The sequence below is a fragment of the Giraffa tippelskirchi genome, chromosome 12, assembly GCF_054371585.1.
Source record: "Giraffa tippelskirchi isolate mGirTip1 chromosome 12, T2T-mGirTip1v1.2.pri, whole genome shotgun sequence".
Taxonomy (NCBI): Eukaryota; Metazoa; Chordata; class Mammalia; order Artiodactyla; family Giraffidae; genus Giraffa; species Giraffa tippelskirchi.
The window spans coordinates 36,632,164-36,642,100 of NC_137286.1; positions in this window are offsets into that span (position 1 = coordinate 36,632,164).

Consider the following 9,937-nt stretch of genomic DNA (forward strand, 5'->3'; position numbering starts at 1 on the left):
TGAAGTTGTTCAGTTGTGTCTGACTCTTTGCAACCCCATGGACTGTAGCCTACCAGGCTTCTCTGTCCATGGGATTATCCAGGCAAAAGTACTGGAGTGGGTTGCCATTTCCTTCTCCAGGGGATCTTCCTGACCCAGGGATCAAGCCAAGTCTCCCGCATTGCAGGCAGACGCTTTACCCTCTGAGCCACCAGGGAAGCCATTAAGATCATGGAATCTGGTCCCATCACTTCATAGCAAATACAAGGGGAAAAAGTGGAAGCAGTGACAGATTTTATTTTCTTGGGCCCCAAAATCACTGCAGATGGTGACTGCTGCCATGAAATTAAAAGATGCTCGCTCCTTGGAAGGAAAAGTATGACAAACCTAGACAGCATATTTAAAAGCAAAGACAGCACTTTGGCAACAATGGTCAGTATAGTCAAAGCTATGGTTTTTCCAGTAGTCATGCATGGATGTGAGAGTTGGACCATAAAGAAGGCTGAGTGCTGAAGAATTGATGCTTTTGAATTGTGATGCTGGAGAAGACTCTTGAGAGTCCCTTGGACTGCAAGGAGATCAAACCGGTCAATCCTAAAGGAAATCAACCATGAATGTTCATTGGAAGGACTGAAGCTGAAGCTCCAATATTTTGGCCACCTGGTGCGAAGAGCTGACACATTAGAAAAGACCCTGATACTGGGAAAGATTGAAAGAGGAAAAGGGGAGGACAGAGGATGAGATGGTTGGATGGTATCACTGACTCAACGGACAAGAGTTTGAGCAAACTCTGGGAGATAGTGTAGGACAGGGGAGCCTGACGAGCTGCAGTTCATGTGGTCGCAAAGGGTCAGACATGACTTAGAGACTGAAAAACCACAGCAAATTTATTTGTTTGTTTATTGCCTACAAATAAAGGCATGTAAAAATATTACTAGTGCATATAACTGAAGTTCTGAGAACCGAGTACAAATATTGAATTCTCACTGTTAGCTCTTAATTCACGAAAATCACTAGCATCAGAAATAAATTTCAGGAACTTCTGCGATGATCCAGTAGTTAAGAATCCGTGATTCTAATGCAGACTGTGCGGGTTCAGTCCATGGTTGGGGAATTAAGATCCCACATGCTGCACAATGTGGCCAAAAAATAAAATAAACGGATTTCCCTGGAGGTCCAGCAGTTAAGACTCAGCCCTTCCAAAGCAGGAGGCACAAGTTTGATCCCTGGTTGGAGAACTAAGGTCCCACATGCCCGTGGTGCCAGCCAAAATAAATAAATAACAAAAAAAATTTTTTAATAAAATAAAAAAGAATTAAACTTCTTCCATCCTCATTATTGTCTAACATCCAGAGGATGCTCTTCCTGATCTGGATGCCTTCCCTTCCACTGTCACAGCTGTCCTGGGATTCTATGTAAGTATTACCTTTAGTGCCCTTCTGGACACATACTGGGGGATAATTTCACCGTCTGTTTGTCTAGAGCCACTTTTATTTATTTATTTATTTTTATTTTTTCCTTTTTAAATTAGTTTATTTTCTATTTTTTAACTTTACAATATTGTATTTGTTTTGCCGCACATTGATGTGAATCCACCATGGGTGTACATGTTTTCCCCTTCCAGAACCCCCCTTCCACCTCCCTCCCCATCCCATCCCTCTGAGTCATCCCAGTGCACCAGCCCCGAGCACCCTGTATCATGCATTGAAGAGGCACTTTTAAAGTACAGTAAATAAACTAGCTTAGCTAGGGTAAACAAGATTAAATAACAATGGAAAATTTGCCTTTATAAGTTCCCCCATTTTGTCATTTCGTAGAACACAATTTAAGTGTTCCTTTCACCTGTATCTCCCAGGCTTCAGTCCTAACAAACCCTAAATAAATGCTTCTTTATTAAAAAATGAAGAAAATAAAATCAAAAGAAAAACAGTTGATCAGAGGGCTTCTTACAAAGCAAATTGAAAAGGACCTGTAAAGCTGAGAATGATTTCTATAACTGTAAAGGAAGAGAAATTAGGAAAGAATCAGTTGTACCACAAACAGTTTGTAAGAATTAAATGAAAATTTATTGAGTGAATGAATAAAACTTGGCTATACACTGCAATTGCTGGGGACACCAAGTGACTACAGATGCCTGAGTGCCTCCCCCAGAGGCTCTGATGTAATCATTCTAGGGTGTGGCTTGAACATTTGATTTTCAGAAGCCTCCCAGGTTTATTGCAATGTGCAGCCAAATATGGGAACTGCTGTTCTATTGTAGGTCTTTACACTAACTCCCTTTCCCATCAGAAAACTTTTATAGCAAATAACAAAACCAGAGCTGGGAAGTCCAGATAGAGAACCCCCAAATGACCCTGGCTGTCTGGGGAGGGGCCACTGTAGATGGTCCCTGACCAGTGAAAGGCATGGTTGGGGCACCGTTCAAGTGAGTTGAGAAGGCTCTTGGAGTATGTGGCATTTAAGTCCTGGGAGGGACTTGGAAATATTGCCTAAAGCCCAAAGATGTTAAGTAATTTACCCAAGAGCCCATGATTATTCTTGGCAGGGCTGGGACCTGCGGATGGGTGTCTGGGTCCCTGTAGGAACACTTTGCTGCTCAAAGTCAATGTTATAGTCTGTCCCCTGGGGCCCAGAAACCACTGTCATGTATACTGTCATCAAAGGTTCATGTCCCGAAGCACTGAGCCAACTCTGGGCTCCTGTTGTGAAACTCAAGCTATGTCCAACACTGATGAACTTCAGGAAAGGCGAACAGGCTGCTGCTGACTCTGAGGACCAGATGGTTATAATGAAGGTAGAAGGGAAAAAAACATTTCTTCTTGGAAACCAGCAAGGGACCAGCAGAGGGAGTGGAGGCAGGACCCTGCAGGGAGTCCCAGTCCAACCCCTGCACTCTGGATATTAGTCTATGTGATAGGCAGCTGGGGCCTTCAGGGCGTAAATGTTGAACTGGAGGTTGAAATTACTTTCCATTTGCTTCCATTGATGCCCATGAATGTTTTTCACTAAGTAGCTGAGACAATAGGGGGTAAGGGAGTGTAAGGAAAAGAGTGTGGGCTCTGGAGTCCTGGGATCCAAGATTTGAGATCCAGTTCCTCATTAACTAGCTGTGTGAACTTGGGCTAGTCACTCAGCCTCTCTGAGCGTTGGTGGTGGGTCTGTGAACTAGAGGTAACATTGATACTCGTAGACCTCCCTGGTTCTGGGAGGGTCACATGAGATAATGTATGTGAACGTGTACTGTTAAGGGCAATGCCTGTTGGACAGACACCTCAGCTTTGTATACTGTTAAGGGTGACGCCTGTGTTAGGCAGTGCATGCACGCACACACGTAACGACATACCATCTATCTGAATTCAAAGGTGCACAGGTCCATGGTCCCTTATTTGAATCCTTTGGGACCGATATGTTCCAGATTCTGAACTGTGCACATTTTCAAAACTATGATTTCCCATAACCAAGCACCTTAACATTCCCACAGAGACACATGCATAGTCACATGAAATTGGATAAACAACCTCATGTCAGTTTGGGTAAGGTTGTGCCTCCTAACCAGTTAGAAAGAGATGTTCTGTTTTCAGTAAGTTTGGGGTTTCAGAAATTCAAAACAGGGACCATGAATCTGTACCACAATAGTTGTGATTGAACATAACCCTCTATGTGCCTGGCACTATGCCTGGTGCTTCACACACATTTGCTCACTTAATCCTGCCCACATCCTGTGAGGATGGAAGGTGGTGTCCAATTCATGGGGTGAACCATGTGCAGGATGCTCCCCTGTGGACTTGGACAGCTGAGTCTGCTCACTCCTATTCTTCCTTTCCCAGAAGCATGTCTTTAACATTAAAGCAAGGCCCACTTCCCATTAGTCTACTGATTCAATGGTAGATTTTGTTCTTTCTGAAATTTGCTTGGCCTTTGTTTTCTTGGTTTTATTATTGTTCAGTTGTGTCTGACTCTTTGCTACCCCATGGACTGGAGCATGCCAGCCTTCCCTGTCCTTCACTATCTCCTGGAGTTTGCTCAAACTCATTTCCATTGAATTGGTGATGCCATCCAACCATCTCATCCTCTTTCACCCCCTTTTGCTCTTGCCCACAATCTTTCCTAGCATCAGGGTCTTTTCCAATGAGTTGGCTCTTCACATTACGTGGCCAAAGTATTGGAGCTTCAGCTTCAGCATCAGTCCTTCCAATGCATGTTCAGTGGTTTAGGTTTTGGTATTTCTTTTGTTCAGTAGATGTGTGTGTGTGTGTGTGTACCTACATACGAGTCAGCCCTTGTGTGTCTGTATCTGTGTGTGTGCTTGTGTGTACTTGGTCTCTGGGGTGGGCTGGAGCATGTCTGGGTGCCTCGTGTCTCTCTGCTCTATGTGTGACTCAGTGTGTCTGCCCAGGTGTGTCTATGTCTCCGTGTGTGCAGACAACTGTGTGTTGTGCATGTCTCTGTGTTATGGTGACCAACTCTCGTCCTAGTTTGCCTGGGACTGAGGGGGCTTCCAGGACATGGGGAACATGGTAAAACAGTAAAATGGAGAAGTCCTGGGCAGACCGGGATGAGTTGATCACCCTAGTCTGACCATCGGGATATACGTGCTCCGTGACTGTGCTTCATGTGCAAGCTCCCTCTGTGTGTGTGCAAACTGTGACACATCTCTGTGTGCCCACGTGTCCCAGTCTCTGATAGTTTGTATCTGTGTGCCCTGGGAGGCATTCTCTGGGTGGGTTGCTCTCTGCCTTGAGTCTGTGAACCTCCCTGCCTGGGAGCCTGTGTCTAGAGGTATGTGTTCTCCGGAGTAGACACAGTGTCCCTGCTGTGGACTTGTTGCCAAGTTGGCCCCTCCTGTGGCTCAGTTGCCCTCTTTTCTCATTCCCATTTCCCAGTGAAGCCTTTCTCAGTCATCTTCTTTCCATCCTCATGCCTGGGCCCAGCCCAGAACCATCTCAACAGACAATTCACTGTCCCAATCCATCCTTTGAGGTTCAAGGCATAAATGTTGAACTTGAACATTTGCCAGTTCAGTGCAACCTCCCAGGCTCCTCTCTGACACTGCTGTGCTCTCAGGCACCCCTCAGTCTCCTGCCTACTTCCCACCTCCCTCTTCTCAGCACCCTCTATCCTACATTAGCTATTTCCTCATATCTCTGTCTCTCCCCCATATTCCATGCCCCTACACTCCTAATTTCCCCCAACCCTTCTTCTAGACGTCTTACCTCAACATCCCCTGCTCTGTGAGTCCTTCCCTGTTCAACCCCAGGCGGAGCTGAGCATTTCTTCCTCTGCCCTCCCACAGCCCTGGGGTGGTTTCCTATAGGTGGAGGGAGTCAAGGAGAAAGGGAAGGATCTCACCCTTTATTGAGCCACCCCAGGGGCCAGGCACCAGGCGAGGCTGGTGCTGTATTGTTATTTCATTCATTTCATTCTTATGACCATCCCGTGAGGTAAGCGTTATCACAGCTGCTTTGCAGGTGAAGCCACCAAAGCTCAGAGAGGCTGAAGCACTGGCTCAAGGCCACACAGCTAGGAGGTGGTGAAGCTGTTTCAAAGTCCAGACTCCTCCCACCAGGTCCCCTTGTTGCTGCCTTTGGTAATCTGTCTGCCCCACTGGTCCGTGGGCCTTTTGTAGGCTGAGACTAAGTCCAGTATGTCTCCATGGCCCCAGGGCTCAGCACAGGTGCGGGCACCCAGCGGGCACGCCATAAGGTTTACTGAGTGAATGCCTGCTCTCGAAGATGACAACCTCGGCTTTCATTAGTCTGATTTATACAAGTACTGGGATCCTTGGGACTGCAAGACTGGGGAATGGTTGGCTATAATTTATCAGAAAACACGGCAACTGTTCCAGCTTCCCTTTCAGTGCAAAGAGAAGGTAAATTGATGGCCCACAGCCCTGCACCGGGAAGGGCCCCCGGCCTGGCTAACAGTACACAGCACGTGACATAGAGCTGGCCCCCGACCGTCCCCCACTTGGGCCCGTCCACCTGCTGCCTGGAGGTGGCCACAGGGGGGTCAGCTGCCTCTCATCGATCGCCCTGCTCAGGATGCCAAATGGTGCCTTTGAAAGTCCACAAAGGAAGAGACACCCGTTCGTCCCTGATCAATTACCTCTTGCCGCCCCTTGCCCGGCACGTGTGGATGCAGCACAAAGCCAGCTCGTCACGGGTGCTCGATCACTGTAGCAGGATTAATGGTTTTTCAGATGAGAGAAACGCCCGCCTCCTTCTCCCTCATCCCCAGACCAGGCGTCTCCAGGACAATGCTGCAGTGGCCCCAGCAGCCCCCAGCTCCCTGCTGCCCTCCTTGATCGAGGTTGACGGATGTGGGGCGAGTGGGTCTATAGAAGCCCCCAGGCTCCTTCTGGGGGGCTGATGGGCAGGACAGCTGCCTCAGACTTCCCAGATGTCCAGGAGAATCCATTCTCTTCTCCCCATCAACAAGGCAGCTGGGCGAGCCCTGGGAGCATCAAAAGGCAGCTGGGCGAGCCCTGGGAGCCCCACCTGAGGGGCCTTGGGCCTCGGGCCTCAGGGTCAGACCACATGGCCCTGCACAGGCAGGCCTTCAATCCTGAGAGCTGGGGGGCTGGTTTGCTTCTCGTCACCCCAGTGACAAGCTGAGTGCCCCTCACTGCCTCCTGAGGCTGCCACAGCCTGGGCTTTGAGTGATGAAGAGGGTTTTCCTAGTCTAGGAGGATGATTGCATTACTGCTGATAACTTGAAAATTAATCATCATAATAAGACCTGCCGGCTGCTGAAGAGACGGATGGCTGCCCGCATTCCGGCAGCACGGCACTTCCCGCTGGGCTGCAATCATGTCCTCATCCTCACGGCTCCCCGAGGCCCTGCAGGATGTGAATATTTAATTAATGTCCTTCTCCTGCTCACTGGAGTATTTGTAAATATGATTCATGGCTGCATTGTTACCTCAGTGGAGCTCCGCTCCGCCTGCAGCATATCTCAGGCAGAGTCAGCCACCTGGCAGCTTAACACTCCCGTCCTCCCGGGTCTGTCCACACCCTGTGCCCCTGCAGGATTTGGCAGCAGGGGGTGCTCCGGGCCTGGATACAGCCTGCCTTCCCTTCCATGGTACCCAGGGTAGAAATTGGAGGCCATGCTTCATGTTGGGTTTGGACCACAGTTCATTCATGGGTCTTTGAGGAAGGCCCCCCCTCCCACCAGGAGCAGAGGCCTGACTCAGGCTAGTTATTCTAGGGAGCAGGGGACAACCCCATGGGAAGACCTGACTGCTCCCTAGCCCCACTCAGAAACAAACACATACGAGAATAGTGGGTCATAATTACCAAACATCTTCCCACCAGCGTGAACAAGGCAGATGGCATTGCTCTGAGGGAAAGGCGTCAGATGGAGGAGCAGGAGCCCGGGGTTCTTTTGTGGACTCTGCTGCCATGTGCTTCCTGACTTTTGGTAGGTCATCGGGCCTCAATTTCAGCATCTACATCGTGCACACATTGATACCCATTTCATCAGTCTCACGGGATGCTGCAGGTGCTGGGGAAACCATACAAAATTCTGTGTATTTTGAGGAATGTAACACAGTCAAGGCTGGAAGGGCTAACTCTCTCACCATACAGATAGGGAAATTGAGGCCCTGAGAGGAAAAGGGACTGTGCCTAGAACACAGTCAAAACTGGGACTAACTGTGGATCGGCTTACTCTCAGCCAGAGGTTTATTCTGGAACAGAGTTTGGAAATGGACCATTTGATTCTTTCAGCTCAGTTCCCAGATTGCCTCAGTGGTTCTCACCCCAGGGGACCAAGGGTGGGCGCTTCTCCCCGAGACACAGTGCAGGCCGGGAATGTCCGTGTGTTTGCCCAGGGTGGGAGTGGGGTGCTGCAGCCTGGGAGCGGGTGGTCACATGCAGGGGACCAAAGGCAGCTGGTTGTCTGGGCAGATCCTCAGTCTTGGGGTCTGTTGTGGAGGACTGTCTCAAGCTGCCCCCGCAACTCTCTTAGAGCCCAGGCAGGGCTGACCTTGTAGGGTATCCCCCCAGCAAATGAGGACAGGCCCTGGGGACACCACCATGGATGGGCCTTCTCTGTCCTCACACCTCCCTGTGTGCCCTCAGCCACTGCCCTGGCTGTGCCTTGTCCTGCTTCTTAGGGGCAACCTCCATGGGTCTCCCAGCCTTCAAGTCAGTCTTTACTCAGCAGCTCACAGATTTGACTGTGGCCTCCCCTGCCTGAAATCCTTCTAACATGGGCCCAGCTTCAGAATTGAGTCCTTGCCCCAGCTTCAAGTGCCTTTGTGATCTGGGTCCCTCCACCCCGCTTCCCCTCATTTCCCTGTGTCCGCCCCACTTTTCACTTCTGTTTTACACTGCTCCCCCTTCTATCTGCCTGACAAGACTCCTTTCTTACAATCCAAAACCCAGCTCACCTGTCCCCAGTTCTAAAATCTTCCCAGACCCTTGCCTCTGGCACCCAGCCGCCCCCATCATACCACTCTCAGAGCATCACCATCCTGTATATTTATAACTCCGTTTTCTCCCTAGTCTAAGAGCAGCTCCGGTTGAGTGCCCAGCCCAGGGCACAGTACAGAGCAGACTTTGGTGATGTCCAATGAGTAGATAGGTCAGTGATTGAATGAGAGGACTTCTCTAGGTGGGTTCTCTGCGGGTCCCACAAGTATGCACGTCCATAGAGCAGCTGTTCTGCGGGCTGCACGTGTCCCTGCCTTCCCAGGCCTTTGTCTGCTGTGCTCCTCAGGGCCGACAGCCAAGAGGCCCTGGAGAAGGGGGTGGACAGGACAGAGGAGGAGAAGGCAGAGGGGGAGGCTGGAGCCCCGTGCATCTGGGGCCCAGTTCCAATCAATGCTACTTCTCTGGAGTCCAGTGGGAGGCCCCGGGATCTGATGAGCTTATCAGGCTCCTAATCTATGCCCCTCCCCTGGGGGTGGGACAGGTGGTAATGGTGGTTAGGGGCTTTTGTCTGAGGCCTTTCATCAGTCTCTGTGTCCTATTTTCCCCAGGGTAGAGAGAAGCAAAAATATGATCCGAGAAGCGGGGCAGTACCTGGCTTTACGAGGCGAGTGAGACCCTTGGGGTGGAGCTCCTGCCTTCACCCGAGTTGGAGGCTCTTCTGGGCCCAGGTGACCTCACACCTTGGCTGGGAAGGTCTTTACCCACCTCCTGCCCTTTCCCCCTCCTTGAAACTTGGCCATTATTGATGATGCCTTTGGCTTGTCCCTAACAAAGCTCAGATGCCTCTGTTGCTATTTGGCATGGGTGCTTCAGAGATGGGGAGAGTGGATCTTACAAGCGGAGGTGGGGGTTCCCTGAAAAGTCATTTGGAGGGGAGAATGAAGAATAGTAGTGACTGGGCTGCTGGCCTTCAGGGAGGCTAGCCCCCGCAGTCATTAGAACCATCCGCCCAGCCCACAAAGGGGGTATCAGACTCACTAACTCATTAACCATGGCCCATCCATCTTCTTTCTCTGCCTTGACACATCCATTGCCGCTGACAGCTGACATGACTGTCCTGGAGGCATCACGCTCAGTGTGGGGATGGGGAGTGGGATTATTGGGTGGGAGAATAAAATGTCTGCTTGGAAATTTGTTTCAACCTCTAGAAAACCACAGAATGCGGTGGGGTCACCAAGAAGCCTGTTGGTGGACTCATGCGGCAGACTCAGGTTTGATGTGGGCTGCATCACTTGCCATGGGGCTTGGGGCAAGTCAGTTCCCTTCTCAAGGAACTTCAGCATCCTCCTCTATATGCTTTGGAGTCCAACCCCTCCCCGGATGGGGTGTTTGTAAAGTTAAGTAAGACAATGGATGGGGATACTGGCGCTGCCCACTGTTTAGATGTCAGGATTGCTAACCTGAAAATGACAACACTGTTTTGCTGTTCACAGGCTCACTTTGAAAACCCTGACCTGACAGCTTCACATCCTGGGCATCAAGTCCTTGTGCATAACTTATGAAGAGCCTTCAGAAATCTC